The 15505-nt window shown below is 42.9% G+C and overlaps 1 protein-coding gene across 4 annotated transcripts in view; it reads right to left on the bottom strand.

Annotated features, from left to right (window-relative positions):
- Nucleotides 1–15505, bottom strand: part of MAGI2 (membrane associated guanylate kinase, WW and PDZ domain containing 2) — a 1345167-nt gene that overhangs the window by 135754 nt on the left and 1193908 nt on the right. The window lies entirely within an intron of this gene.

Below are 15505 nucleotides of genomic sequence, written 5' to 3'. Positions count from 1 at the left end.
CTTATCCAATCATTACTAGACAATACTGGATTAGTCTATAAAATGAGAAAATCATATAAAAATTTCAAAACTTACATCATGATGTAAAAGGGACAAAGTAAACAGTAAATAACTGTTTCCTAGTAGTTGGAAACCTCTTCTAATGACAACAATTTAATTCAAGTAATTCATGCACAAATTAAAAGACAACCAAAAATAAAATGTTTGTAAGCAAAAAACCTTAGTCTCCTGCCCCAATCCTCTAACGTCACTTCTAATGACCCAAAGGCAAACATTTAAAGTCTGTTAGCTCTTTCTTCTTCATATTTCTAAATTATAGTCTCATACTATAGGCTACTTCTTAATTTGTCAACTAGAGCCAAATCTATTGACTTCCTATTGTGATAGAGGCTTTGGCACTCTTACTCTGCAACCCACCTCCTCTCCTCATCCCAATATAGTTTTTTCTTTTTTTAAAGATTTTATTATTATTATTATTTTTTTAGTTATTTGACAGAGACAGAGAGATCACAAGTAGGCAGAGAGGCAGGAAGAGATAGAGGGGGAAGCAGGCTCCCTGCTGAGCAGAGAGCCCCATGTGGGGCTCGATCCCAGGACCCTGAGACCATGACCTGAGGCGAAGGCAGTGGCTTATCCCGCTGAACCATCCAGGCGCCCCCCCCCCATATAGTTTTATCACTAGTGTAGTTAAACCATTTCTCACTGTTTTGTAGTCTTACTATGTAACTATTGCTCACTGTAGTGTTTTGTGGTTCCATTTCTTTTCCTACACAATTTTCCTCCCTCCCACCCTGAATCACATTTCTGATTGTGTCCTTGCTCCCCCCATGTCTACAATATGCTGACTGTTTCCTGTTTCCCCCAAAGCTGCTCAAGCCATGGTGAGTTGAGGACGGGGTGGGGGAGCGACCTCCCTCCCTTGGGTAGGTCGGTTTCTCTCAAGTTCTGCTGCTCAGTGATATTCAAGGGATTCCTGTAGCCCTCCAATGTGGGATGTACGCTTCTGTAACCCCTGGGAACACTTTTTGGATTCACTCTCTCAATTTGCTTGAGTACATCCTACAGTATCTTCCTAAGAAAATGAGAAAACATGCAGGGGAGAAAATAATTTGTCAGTATTTAATGTTTGAAAATGTCTTCACTTTTACCTTCTCTTTTGACTGAATTCTAACTAAATTCTAGATTATATGAAATTACAGATTTGAAAAAATCAATTTTCCTCAGAATTACAGGTATTACTCCTCTGTTCTCTAGTATCCAGCATTGCTACTAAGAAGTCTGAATCCATTAGGATTTTTGTTTCCTGTATGTGATCTTTTTATTTCCCCTTTTCCTTTTGGAAATGTTAAAGGTTGTCTCTGTATTTTGGGGGGTTCTAAAGTTTCACAACGATGCATCGTGCTGTAGTTCACTCCAGTCCGGAGGCTTGTTCCTTTCAGTTTTGATTTTGGGAACTTTCATTATAGTACTTATTATTATTATTTTTTAAAGATTTTATTTGTCTATCTATCAGAGAATGAGAGAGCACGTACAAGCAATGAGAGTGGCAGGCAGAGGGAGAATCAGTCTCCTGGCTAAGCAAAGGAGCCTGACGTGGGGCTCAATCCCAGGACCCTGGGATCATGACCTGAGCTGAAGGCAGATACTTAACCAGTGAGCCACCCAGGCAGCCCTCATTATGTGTTTCTTTGATAACTTTCATTATGTTTCTCTGCTCTCTCTTTCTGAAACTCTTATTGGCTAGATATTGGTTTCCTGGGTTGATCTGTCATTTATCACTTCTCTCATACTTTATCTTTCTCTTTGTCCTACTCCTGTGTGACTTCCTTTACTCTTCTATCAATCCTTCTACTGAATTTTTCATTTCAGCTACGATATTTTCAATTTCTAAGAATTCTTTCTTGAATCATAGTATTCTTTTTTGTAGTATTCAATTTTATTACAAAATAAAAAATCATAAGGTAGTAATATCTTCTCATATCTATGTATATAAGCGAGATGGTTTTGAAGCTTTCTTTTGTGCCCTTGATTATCTCCATTTCTTCTAGTATTCTTTCATCATTGTTTCTTCGCTTGGTTGTTTTCTACTTTAAAAATGAGCATTTCACATTTGGTGGTCATGGTAGTTGTGTTCCATTCTATCCTGAGCTTTTTAAGTTCTGAGTTGCTGAACTTCTAAAGAAATGAGAAGATCTGTGTGATCCATTTCTCTTTTTGGTTTCCTCTGTCCTGCAAAATGAGTTACCACATTTTTGTCTTTATTTTTTCTTAAGATTTTATTTATTTATTTGACAGAGAGAGATCACAAGTAGGCAGAGAGGCAGGCAGAGAGAGAGGGGGAAGCAGGCTCCCTGCTAAGCAGAGAGCCTGATGTGGGGCTCGATCCCAGGACCTTGGGACCATGACCTGAGCCAAAGGCAGGGGCTTAACCCACTGAGCCACCCAAGCGCCCCCACATTTTTGTCTTTAAAATATCTTCCTCACTCATGCTCATTGCTTTCTTCTTCATTTACTTCCATTTGTTTGGTGTCTGAGCAACAGGAGGGGATAAGCATGTTCTCATTTTACCACCACTAATTAGAAACTGGAAATATCTTTCATAAATTTAAATCAGTGGTTGCAATCAGAATTTTAGTATACCAGTTAGAGATTTGGAATCTATTTGGAAAATAAAAAATATCAATAATTTATGTACTCAAACTTTAAAAGTGCTATTGTCTTCGGTAGTCCTGACAGGTAAAAATATTTAAAAAACCCCAACTGTTTCTTTTTAAGAGTTGAGAAAATGTCATAAAATTGAATTTCATCAATCCCAGGTATTGGGTTAAAAATGTTCAATAAAACCACACTTTTTTCCCCTTCTGTATCTTTTGACTGCCTTTTGAGACTTCACACCCATCAATGTACTTGGCTTTCAGTGATTTCTCAGCAGGCCCAGTAGAAATGGTTGATAGTTACAAGCAGGTGTTGCTGACAAGTCATGTTTCTCATTTTTACAGATGCAGTGTATTCTATCTCTGCCATCTCTTTTTTCCTTTTATAGCTTCTGAAATTGTGTTTTGTAAAAAGTCACTTGGCTATCTTCACACAGTTTCCCTGTTACAATAGGTAAATGTCAAAAGCAATCAGGTACAGTATCAGCTTTTCATTGTATTCCCCTAAGCCCTCTGGTAGATAATAACTTCTCGCAATATTTTCTTAATGTAAATGGAAACAGATACTAACCCAGGCAAATGATCCCTCCTGAGCCAGCTGTCCTTTTCAATATGTTATCCAGAAGATTACATGAATATTTATGGGGTCTTCAGTTTCCCACAGAAGCCAAAGTTCCATGAATGGGGTATTTCGTGCTTTAACTGGAAATAATGCAATTTTGCAGGACTGGATAAAACTAAATATGAAACGACCCTTAAGTCTTGTGGTCAGGAATGAGGAGATTTTGATCACATATAAATTTCGAAAACAACTGTGTGACCTGTGAGTGGCCAAGTAAATCACGTCAGACTTCCCTTATTTGAAAAGGAGGCTATCTCTCACAATTTTTCTTTCGTAGCCTTCTCTTTCTTCTCCCAACACTGCACATTTTAACTTCATTTAGATTTCTGCTTATGTGCCTTTCTCTCACCCCTTGCATTTAAAGCTTAGTGACTCTATGTGTTTTCAGTTTTACTAAGTAGACATATGTCTCCATAATTAATTTCACCTGAGATCATCATCATAAAATGATTTTTATTACCCTAACATGAGAAATGAGTGAGAAATGAAAAACGGAAGGCAAAAGAGCCTGAAAATGTATTTTGTTGCCCACAGCGAAATACCAATTACACGCTAGAGGGAAGTGACTGGGAGTGAAAAAGCGCATCACGGAAGATGGAAGGAAGGCCCCAAAATACATGTGGAAAGCCCCGCGACATCCTTAGTCCTTAGGGAAGAAATGCAAATGCAAACCAAAATGAGACATCGCTACACACCTACTGGAATGGCTAAAATTCAAACCACAACGATGACGAGAAAGCCTGGAAAGAAATCCTCACATGGGATGTAGACCATCTGGAACCCTTATAAGCGGGGAATACAAAATGGTACCCCAGTTTGGAAACCAACTGAACCAGCAACCCTGTTCTGACATACTTACTCAAGTGAAAATTCTTTCCCAGCTAAAACTTAAATGGAAAGTTTCATAGCTGTTTTATTCACAATCACCCAAACAGTAAAAAGTGTGAATGGCTTCAACGAGGGAATGGATGACGAGACCACGGTGCATCCGCAAAGAGGAGGACTCTCACCATGGCGGACCCGTGAAGCAAAATGGATGAATATAAAGCGGAAGAAACCAGACTGCAAAGGCCAGGCACTGCGTGATTCCATTTTTATGGGAATAGGCAAAACTAGAATGGAAAACAAATCTGTGGTGGTTGGGGGTCAGGAGTGGATGGAGGGGCTGACTTCACTGTGGCAGTAGTTATAGAACTAAATGCATTTGTCAAGACTTACAGCTGATAGCCTAAAAGGGATGTCACTTATGATATATGATTAAACCTTCAAAGTGGGAGAAAGAGTGAAAAGCAGGGAGAGATCAAGAGAAGATTTGGGATGGAAATGAACAGAAGGAAGTAAAAAAGGAGTGTGTCAAGTAAGTAGGAGGCAGGAGGTAGGGAGGGGAGAGTGGGGTGTCTAGGAAGCCTTCAGAGGGGAAACCCTGCCTCGTCTTTGTTTTAATGATGAATTGGACTTCTCCAGGGGGGTGAGGATGGAGAGGGCATCGAAGTCACAGGCCACGTGACTTGGCAAAGGCACTAATGTGTTCATTAGCAGAGTCTGTACTGTGGGTGTGAGAGTGCAACAAGCACACACGGGGAGACGGGATCAAGGTAGGAGGAGACAAACAGTGGAAGGCTTATTGGTTGTGCCAGGGGCTGGGAATTGATTTTCACAGCCACATGAGAAGCCACTAATGGATCAGGAAAGATAAGTGATATTATCAGACTAGTTGTTGTAGACAGAGCGCCATGGTAACATGTGAGGGGTGGCGAGGATGGTGGTGAGAAGGCTGGAGGCAGGGAGGGCACCTAGAGGCTCCTACTGTGCTCCAGCGCAGGGCTGCAATGTTTGATTTGCTGTCCGACGTGTGGCCACTATTTAAATTAATGGAAATGAAAGGCAATTAAAAATTTTATTCCTTGGGGCATCTGGGTGGCTCAGCCTCTGCCTTCAGCTCGGGTCATGATCCCAGGGTCCTAGGATCGAGCCCCACATTGGGTTCTCTGCTCAGCAGGGAGCCTGCTTCCTCCTCTCTGTCTGCCTCTCTACTTGTGATCTCAGTCAAATAAATAAATAAAAAATCTTAAAAAAAACTTTTTTTATTCCTCAGTCAAGGTAACCTTATTTCAAGTGCCCCGGAGCCACATGTGACTAGTGGCTACAGTACTGGGTAGGGCAGCACAGAACACCGCCATCATCAACAGAAGTTCTACTGCACTGTGCTGATCTAGAACCTCTACTAAGGCTAATGTAATGGCAGCCAAGATGGCCTGATGGATCTAAGTTTTATATCTGGAAAGAATTTTTGGGTAAGAGCTTGCCTTAGTCTTGCAACAGTAGATATGCAGTCGTGTATAAATCTGGCTAAGATCAGCTCAGGTACCTGGAGGCCTGCTTTAAATCTTGTGATCTGATACTCTGATTGGAATTGTGAGCTCCACCTGTCAGTCTTCTGTTGGCCCCTTAGCGCCAGGGAAAGTCAGTATCAGTGGCTAATGAGATGCTATAGACTAGATATTTGTGTTCTCCCCATATTTATCGGTTGAAACTTAATCCCCAAAGAGATGCTCTTTGGAGGTGGGACCTTGGGAGGTGATCAGGTAGAAGCAGAGTCCTCCCTTATGAAAGGGATCCCAGAGAGTTCCCTGGCCCCCCTTCTGCCATGTGAGGTCACCACGAGAAGATGCTTATGAACCAGGAAGCTGGTCTTCACCAGATAGCAGATCTGCGGGACCTTGATATTGAACTTCTAGTCTCCAGAATATGAGAAATAAATTTCTATTGTTCTGTTGTCTAGGCCACCCGACTGTGGTATTCTGTTATAAAACACTCGGCAACCAGGTTTTATTGTATTTTAATTTCATCAAGTACCTACAAGAATATGAGCTGTTTTTCATCTTGCTGTTCATCTAGCAATTCTATAACATATTCGAATGAAGATTGCTAAGTTGGACTATTCTTCTACCTCATGTTATCTCAATTGCTCTGTGTCAGAGAACCAAAAGGGACCATCTTTTAAATGATGTGCTCTTCCTTGTTTCCTAAAAGACCTCATGACAAATCCATACATATACACTTTATGATGAACAGTCTCTGAACATAAGGTTTTGGTTCTACCCTCAAAAGCAGATAGGTTTCTTTGGTTGCTCAACATCTGGGCATATTTGTGGAGCAAACCCTATAGAAATAGGATCTGGGAGAGGTCACCCTGGCAAATGAAAATGCCAGTAGCAGGCCCCACTGTTTAGTTAATTTTCTTTTTAACACTATACACCTTAGGAATGCCTAGTGATCATTACCCAGAAGAGACTGACTAAGCTCTAGAAGTGTTTCCAAGAAAACATTTGGGAAGAAACTCAGCTTACAGAGCAAAATCATGGGTGGTCAAAATGAATAAATAAAAAGCTTCCACCAGGATTTGGTGTGACTCAAAATAGTTTGGGGACAGGTACCCCCTAAGTCCTTGGTCAAAGCTGGGGCTCAAAAAAGAAATACTATTCATCCCATTCTGAGTGGGAAAAATATCCATTTATAACACTCTTTCCATATAGCTGAAAAATGGTGATAAGTAACAATCCTGTGTTCACTTAACAACATGCTTTTAAATTGATTGCATATGTGGAAATAGCTTTTCTTAATGGGTTGACTGTTGGGAAAAAAAGAAGAAAAATAAGATTACAGAGAATTTAATTTAAGGGGGACTTGAATATGTTATTAAGAGAGTATGCTTCTACAGAAGTGACCTGTGGGCTTAGAATTCATTTGAACCCCGTGGGGAGTGATGGACATTTTGCACCGGTGAAGGGTAATCTGGTTCCTTAAGTCTGGGCTCTCTTTGTCGTTACCATCTCCCTGTACTAGTTAGTGAATAATAAGGAGGTGCAGGATGTAAGCCCTGAAGAAACAGCTCCTGATCACCCATTTGCCCCACTTTTAAGACAACCAAGGAGCTGAAGGTAAGAAGACATTCACCCCATGCACCTTCTGCTGCTGCCTAGAGAGTCTCTGAACACAATAACAAAATCTCTCCTGAAAAGTTATTCCCGGTGGGGAAAACTTACGATTTATAAGCTCTAGTCAAATGATAAGAAAAATCAGTCTAGAATTTTAAAAAAATGCTCTGTGAGCACTCAGATTTTTTGATAGGTTACACTGCTCTTCTTTTTGAAAACAGAAAAGAATGATGGTGTTTCTCTGTGGACTTACTCTTACAATTAAATGATCTGGTTTGAGCTGGGTCTGATCCTCTCAAGAAGCAACGTGATTGAGAAGTTGTTCAGTTGGAACTGGAATGGGTTGCTTTGTTAATGACCATTGTGAAACGAGTAACTAATTTGAAGGAATGCTTTTTTCCAAGGAGCTTGGGATGCCATCCAAACCCTCCTGCTTAAGGACAATATAATTATCGCCGAGGTGGTGTTCACACAGATGGATGGCGATTCCAGGAACAGCCAGGGCCAGGATGAGGTAAATCAGAGAGCATGCTGAGGCCACAGCCTGGCCCTTCAGAGGACAAAGGCTTTGCAACCCAGAGGCTTGAGACTAGAGGGGCTGCCCAGAGACACAGAGATGGGTCCCGTGAGCCTGATTTCTTAGAGGGCTCTTGCATCTAAGACTTCACCAGGCTCTGAGCTGGCTGTTCCATCATTCACTCAGGCTGAGAACAATTGAGGAGAAATATGTACTCTGGGACATTGTTTCAGTTCTGCTTTCTTAGAGTGCAATTTCTCGTGCTGGGCAAGGACCAGCTTACACGCAATTCCTCTGCTAAGGGTTCTTTTGCTGCTCTGCCCATTCTCAGAAATACTTCTTACTACCTTGGAGGGACAGGACAGCTATAGTTAGGCACAGGGAAAGTGAGAGAAGAGTACATTCTCCCTTTTACTTTCATGAGGACAGCGCTGGACCGTTACAGGAGGATCCAATCCAACCCCTCCAACATAAATTATGGGACAAATCCGTGAACCTCATGCTACCAGGAACTGTAAGAGAATCAAAGAAATGTCACCATTTCCTGCCCTTAAGGAGCTTATAATCTGTTTAGGGGAAGCAAACCACGAACACATGCAAAGTAAAAATGACAATAATAGAGAGTAACCACAGCATAATAACAGAAGGGAAGTCAAGAAGCAGTCAACAATTTAAGAGTTTACAGACAAGAATTCCATGTAAGAATTAGAGAAAACATTTCAGGGAGAAGGGGAAGAGGTCAGGCAGAGTCTTAGTAAGAGATTCAGAGTTTTTCGAGCTGCTTGTGAGAGATGCTTACTTTCTGGGCAGTAGACTGCCTCATAGGGTTATGGTGAAAATTAAACACAATGTAAGAGTCTTAGCGTGGTGCCTGGGAGAGAGCTTGGTAAAACCTATTATTGGAGAGGAGGAGCCATTCCAAGTGGTAGCCGGCAAAACACGGGCACTGGGACAAAGCAAAAGTTGTCTTTTAGGGGTGAAGTAACCAACCCAGCATTAATGGACAGGAATTGCGAGAAGCCTTTGGTAAAAAGTGGCTGTTCCACGTTATCTAGGGTCTTGGATATAAGAGCAGTGTGTTTACACTTTACCCTGTAGGTATTTCTTTTTTTATTTTATTTTATTCATTTGACAGACAGAGATCACAAGTAGGCAGAGAGGCAGGTGGAAAGAGAGGAAGGGAAGCAGGTTTCCTGATGAGAAGAAAGCCCAATGCGGGGTTCAATCCCAGGACCCTGGGATCATGACCTGACCCGAAAGCAGAGGCTTAACCCACTGAGCCACCCAGGCACCCTGTAGGTATTTCTTTTTAAAAAGATTTTATTTATTTATTGATTTGAGAGCGCGGGGGAGAAAGAGAGAGAGGAAGAGGGAGAGTGTGTGTGCAAGAGCATGTGCACATGTGGGGGGAGGGGCAGAAGGAGGGGGAAACAGACTACCCACTGGGTAGGGAGCCTGCAATCATGACCTGAGCTGAAGTCAGATGCTTAATGGACTGAACGCCCAGGCGCCCCCTCCTCTGTAGGTATTCCTATCATGAGTGTGATGACCAAGGACTCGTTATAGGAAGGCTGGACCGCCCATAACAAGTGGCGTATTTGTTGATAGCCTTCGCGTCATTAGCAAGTGTACCCCACTCCTACCCTAGCCCCCCGCTACCTCCTGCAGCAGGAAGTAAATCTCACTAGTAAGTGTGATGAGACTGAGTTGATTTAAAACATATGTATATCGGTACAGACTATGAACACAATCCTAACTTTTTTGTTTATGTGGATTTTTTGCAAGATTACGAAGACATTTGCTTATCTGATGGCCCATGAGTTGTAATTAGAAGGCAGATACTTGAAGGTAAATTGGCATTTTATGCCAATATGGTGTCCTGCACCTGCCCTGTACTTCTTCTGTTACAGAAGCACTCACAGTAACGGTGTGGGTGATGGATATACCATTATGCTCCTGAGTGAGCTACTCTCAGCAGAAAGCTCCAAGTGAAAGCACTGTGTCATCGAAGGACTCCAAAGCAGAGGTTCATTTAAGGATTAAGGGAATACAGTGTTACATGTTTCAAAACTGGTTAAGAACTCTGAAAGGAAACTTGGTTTTGCAAACCAACAAGAGATGAAGGAAAGAGACTCATTTTCTAATTCCCATGTCCGGTGGCATGGGTATGACTTAAGGACCTTTCCAGCAGTGACTTTTGGGGCTGGGAATATTGACTGGTCAAAGTTTACAATGATTTAGAGAAGATCAAGGTCCCACCATTGGCACCAGGGGTACTGAGTATCTGTGCTTTTCAGGCGATCAATGAACAAGCCTCAGCATGGAGGTCTGAAGAAAATCCCTTGTTACAACCTAAACCAATAAAATGTAAGATGAGGCGCTTACTGGTTACTGATAACTTAGAGACTTCATTTAGGGAAGGACTTTGTAACCCTACAGCAATAAAAGGAGTGCACCAGGACGCAGGTGTACCAAGACAGCCAACGCTGCTGGGGTGTGGGGGAGGACCCCTGGGAGGACTTTCCTTTTGTCTCCAGCAGTCTCATTCCTTCTATCTTAGTGTGTTACACCAAGGTTATCAGTTCACAAGTGTCCTGAGTAAATCGCCTTAAAGGGGAGCTAGTTTTGTGTCTTTAAAGTGCTTGCTTCAGATCACTTCTTAACAGCCGGGCCACCTTCAAAACATGATCAGAAATGAATGCTACACAGGCTTAAAATGATGGCTTGAGCCAATGAAAAATATGATCCAGGCCTCAGAGGTACCCCAGGATTTGCACACACAGACAAAATGAACCTAATACTCATTTCCATGCTGATTCATGGCATCATATAATTTAGGGCTGGAAGTGGCTGCGGAGACCACCTTTCTTTATTCTTTAGATGAAGGAGCACATGGGACGACCCCTGATGTGTTCGAGGGACACAGCTGGTGGTGGATGGATAAACTGGAGAGAAGCCCCTGCCTCTCGTCCAATGCACTTTGCATGGAACTAAATCGTCTTGTGTCAGGGCAACACTAAAGAAACCTCGGCTTTCTGTTTTAATTCGTATCTTCCCTAAAATCAGGTGGCTATTCAGTGGCTGCGTGGCCTAGGGGGTGGGTATTTTGGGGAAAAATCCTAAACTGCCTCACGGCTTGCCCACTTTTATTTTACTCTTTTTAGGAAACTATGCTTTAAAATGTCATAAGAAGACCTGCTAGCAAAGCTTTCGGATTTCTAGAATAACCTCTAAACTCCAGAGCTCATGGACGTCCAGAGCCTCAAAGACTTTGAGGAAAGTCATCAGGGCATTTTACTGAAGGTAACTAACTTGTTCTTGAACATTGGATTGTGGTGGGTCTGAGGGAAAGTTAACAATGACCAAGTCTACTCCAAGCCGTGTCCGAGGAAGCACACATGTGGAAACAGAGAGTTGTAGCACCAGCACCAGCAGTGTGCTCACAAGTGATACTCAGATCTTTTTTATTTTTTTTAATTTTGATGCCTCTGTAAGCCAAGAGCAGCTTGAAGGGTGTGCAGAGCCTTCTGATGTACAAAGGAAGGCCAATGGCCAAGGACCTGTGTGGGAAAGGGGCTCCTTCCTAGGATGGGGACTCTGGCCTGCTGAGGGGGGTTCCCTGAGGGCCCCAGCCCTCACCAGCCACGTAGGCTGCAACAGTGCCTGCCTATGACTTGGCAGTTTGGGACAGGTAAGAGCACCCCACACCTCCAGAATGATCAGCAAATCCTCCCCCATCACCAGTCTCCAGCTGCTCCTCTCACCTCCTTTCTCATGCACCCCAATATCTGGTACCTGCCTCACACTCACGCTCCTCCAGAAAGGCTCAGCCCCTGGTTCTGCAGCTCCAGAGGCCCCACCCCCACAGAAAACAGAGTCCAGGCTGTTAGGACCACAGGAACGAAGGCAGGAAGGGTGGGAAAGATGGTGTCCCTGCTGTCCCTAACATGCCCTCCCTCGCAGCTTGTTATGGGCCTGCGTTTCGGTTTACAGACTCCCTGCACAAGCTGCCTGCCCTCTACCACTGCGGTCTCAGTGCCCATGTGTGTCTACCCCATAAATGCCAACATAAGCTTCCTGACAAATTACAGAAAACCAGGAGACTGAGGGGCACTTTTATTTCATCATTTGTGCCAAAGCCGTTCCTGGGAACCTGTGGTGGGAGAGTGGGTTTGAGGCAGGTGGGGGCCAAAGCAAGCACCTACGAGGTCAGGTTATAGTTCTGTGATAAAACCCGGATGTCAGGGCCAACCTATCAACCCCACTGTGTGTGGCCACCGGGACATCATTATAGAGCAAGCTTGTGCTCCATTCGGAGTCAGAACGTTACCGAGTTTTCTCTCCCCTGTGTACACAGACCTCCATGACAAGAGAGTTCGTCAAAGGCAGGAAATGCCTTGAATATACCAAATTTCCAGTTTTGAGAAGCGTGTAAGGTTGTTTCCAATATTCTGTGTTTATCAATAATATGGCAATGGACCTGTTTGCATACAAACCTTTGCTAGTATCTTCTTAAGAATTTAAAATTCAATTGCCTATTACCGATTACTCTTAGCCTAAGCTCTGGTCTATAGGCCATTTCGTTATTCCTTGGATCTAATATTTTTAAAGATATTATTTATTTACTTGAGAGAGAGAGAGACAGAGACAGAGACAGAGACAGAGTGAGGGAGGAGCAGGGAAAGGAGGGCGAGCAGACTTAATGCTGAGCACAGAGCCCGACATGGGGCTCGATCCCAGGACCCTGAGATCATGATGTGAGCTGAAATCAAGAGTCCGATGCTCAACCGACTGAGCCACCCAGGCGCCCCACCTTGGCTCCAATTTTAAGGTCTGGGAAAAAAAATACTTAATATTTTGGACAATGGGATAAAAACGCTCAGGAAACTTGCTTATTCCCACTTGAAATGAGGAAGAATATTCTTGTACCTCAGACAGGGGCTTCTAAGTTCCGTCTGCTACCAAGCAGTATTCGGCCTCCTGGGTTACTGGTTTGGAAGGAAGCAGTGTGTTCCTTAATTACATTAATGAATATAAAGGGAATTTCTTCTTAAATTTTTGGGAAATAATACTTTGAAAAAAAGACGTGAGGCGTGGTAATGAGCCGGACTAAATGCCAGGTAGTAAATAAGCCAGGAACTTAACGCCCCGAGTTCTCAAGTGATCGACCGCCTGGCATCCCTGGCAGAGTTTTCTCCTGGACCGAGGAAGCTATGGGAAGTAACTTCTTGTGTCACCTTTGGAGTGGTGAAATTTACACGTGGGTTCTCCACCTCTCCTGTCTTCTCTGATATAGTCCATAGAGACATATTATTTGTAGAAGATTCTAAAAGGCACAGCTTCAGGTCTGAATTTTGATGTTTCCAGTGACTTTTCTCGTTTATTGGCTAGTGAATTCTGGGGAGACTTCCAGCCTGAAGCCTCAGCAAAGAAAGGCACACTTAGCTGCATTGGTGTGTCTGCCACTGCTCTTGTCCCTCCCCACTGACCCAGGCTGTGGGGAGCGGGGCAGCTGGTGGGGCAGATTGTGCTCCCAGAAGGTCAGCACGTGGATGGGGAGCTGGCCCCTCATCGGCTGCTCTGGGAGAGTGGGAGCTCTGACTCATGCCTGATGGAAAAGACTATCTGAGAAGCAGCAGCTGATGGAAGAGAAAGGTAATGCTGGTCTGGACAGCAATGGTGACTTAGTGCTTACTCTGAACCAGAGCTCTTCTGAGCACTTCTCTGTACTCATTCATTTAACCTTCAGAGCAGCCTCTCAACATAGATCCTAACCTTATCTTGTCTTTACAGCCAAGGAAACTGAGGCCCAAAGAAGTCATGTGACTTCCTTAAGGTCACACAGGTAGGAGACGATGAAGCCTAGCAGTACGATTTTAGCTGGTTCACCTCTCAAAGGTGTAAAGTGCTCTGTCCACCAACAAAGAGGCTCAGTAGCGATGAGAAGACCATGATCACGTTCGTGGTCTTTGGGCTCAGGTAAGACATGAAGAGAAAAATGACCCAAGCCCCAGGAATGATTGTGACTCCCGAGTCCCTGATGGTATCATGCTCTCTAGTCTCACAGAATAAAGGACTTTTGCTATTCTGACGATGGATATGTGACACGAGGAGGGCTCTTCCCATTCATGAGGTACTTAGCCTTTCTCTTCAAAATTAGAGCTCAAAATTATAACAGAAGTTAAGTATGAAACAGCGTCAGGCCCAGAAAGCTTTTAGGTGCCTGCTGCAAATTATATATTGTAAACGCTACAGGCCATCAGTATAATAACTGCTCTTCCCACAGAGCATGGGGGCAACCTGCATTTCGAACGCCTTAAATTGAAAAGAAATAAACATGTGAAAAAAGAAGGCAGGAAGCATCATGAATACATTTCCACTCTCCAGGGTGATGTAAAATAATACCATTTTGAAAATGACTAGAATTATTCTTTTGAGGTCACTCTAATGTCACTTGGTTGGAAGAAAAATTCACATTAATTGTAAGTAGCTGCACCTGTTGTTTTCCAGATCTACTTATGCATGGATTTGATTTGCAATCGAAAAAAGCATCTGTGGCTTCTCTATGTGATAAGTACATGTGTGCACACACACGCACACACACACACATGCATGCACACACACACAATTCTCTATGCATTTAGTAACAACACCATCACACTTCAAAGAAACCCGAGATCTTAAATACATGTTGAATGGTCTCCTTGTGTTGGTCTACTTGGAACAGGTGCAAGAGCTCTCTGAACATTTCCCCCAAGTATAAATGATTGGAACGCTGTTTATATAATTCATGAAAATCTTTAGTCTTATGTCCTTTCAATCTTGGTGAATCTGTCACACTGACAGAATCCTGCTTTTACCCTACGCTTTAAGATGGGATTTATTCCTTCATCTTATCATGCAGGGAAAGAGAAATGAAATTGTACTTTCAGATGCATGTACTTGCATTTCTGCACATACTCATTGAGGTTCAACACTTCCACTGTTTTCATTCTTGAGTTGGTCAAAGGTAACGTGAAACGAGGTCATTCTTTCCATTCAGTCCTGGTGGGTGTTTTGGGAACATTAACTGTATCATAAAAAGTTCTTATTCATTCTCAATGATTTGGCTCCTTGAGTATTGTTTGACACCCCTCCCTTACCCCACATGCTAGAAATAATCACAGTTATAAGAATTTTAGGACTACCACATGACCTAATTATTTTTTGTCTCAATGCTCTCAATCTTGGTATTTCTATCCATATTATTATGGGCTAAATCACTTCAACATGGCAAACGAGCAAGTTTGCCTATTGCCTTTACTGTTCTACCACCTGCTGGCAGCCAAGTAACTTCTGGAATATTGTTCCTGAAAGGAAAACCGCCAAGGAAGACTGAGGGTCTACAAGATGACCAATTGCAAGAGAAACACAACTTCTGATGATACCTGTTGTACAGGCTCACAGATTTGGAGGAGCCCTTGGTGAAGTCACGTACAACCCCCCATCCACTACTACCAGCCTAGGACAAGGTTCCAGGATGTTGGCACCCTGAGGACAGTTTTCATGACCTCCTGATGCTGTCTCAGGCTTCCACTCTTGCTCTCTTCCCCCGATTTCATTTTGTACAATAACGGACTTAAAAAGCATAGGTATATATAATACTTAAAAATATAAACAATATAAATAGTATAAATACTTAAAAATATATGTACTTATAATATAAGTTCCTTCCATGGTTCCCGTGGACTTAGACTACAGTCCAGATTTCTTCCCGTGGGCACGTGAAGCCCCA

The sequence above is a fragment of the Mustela nigripes genome, chromosome 4, assembly GCF_022355385.1.
Source record: "Mustela nigripes isolate SB6536 chromosome 4, MUSNIG.SB6536, whole genome shotgun sequence".
Lineage (NCBI taxonomy): Eukaryota > Metazoa > Chordata > Mammalia > Carnivora > Mustelidae > Mustela > Mustela nigripes.
This window is presented reverse-complemented; position numbering and strand designations above follow the sequence as displayed.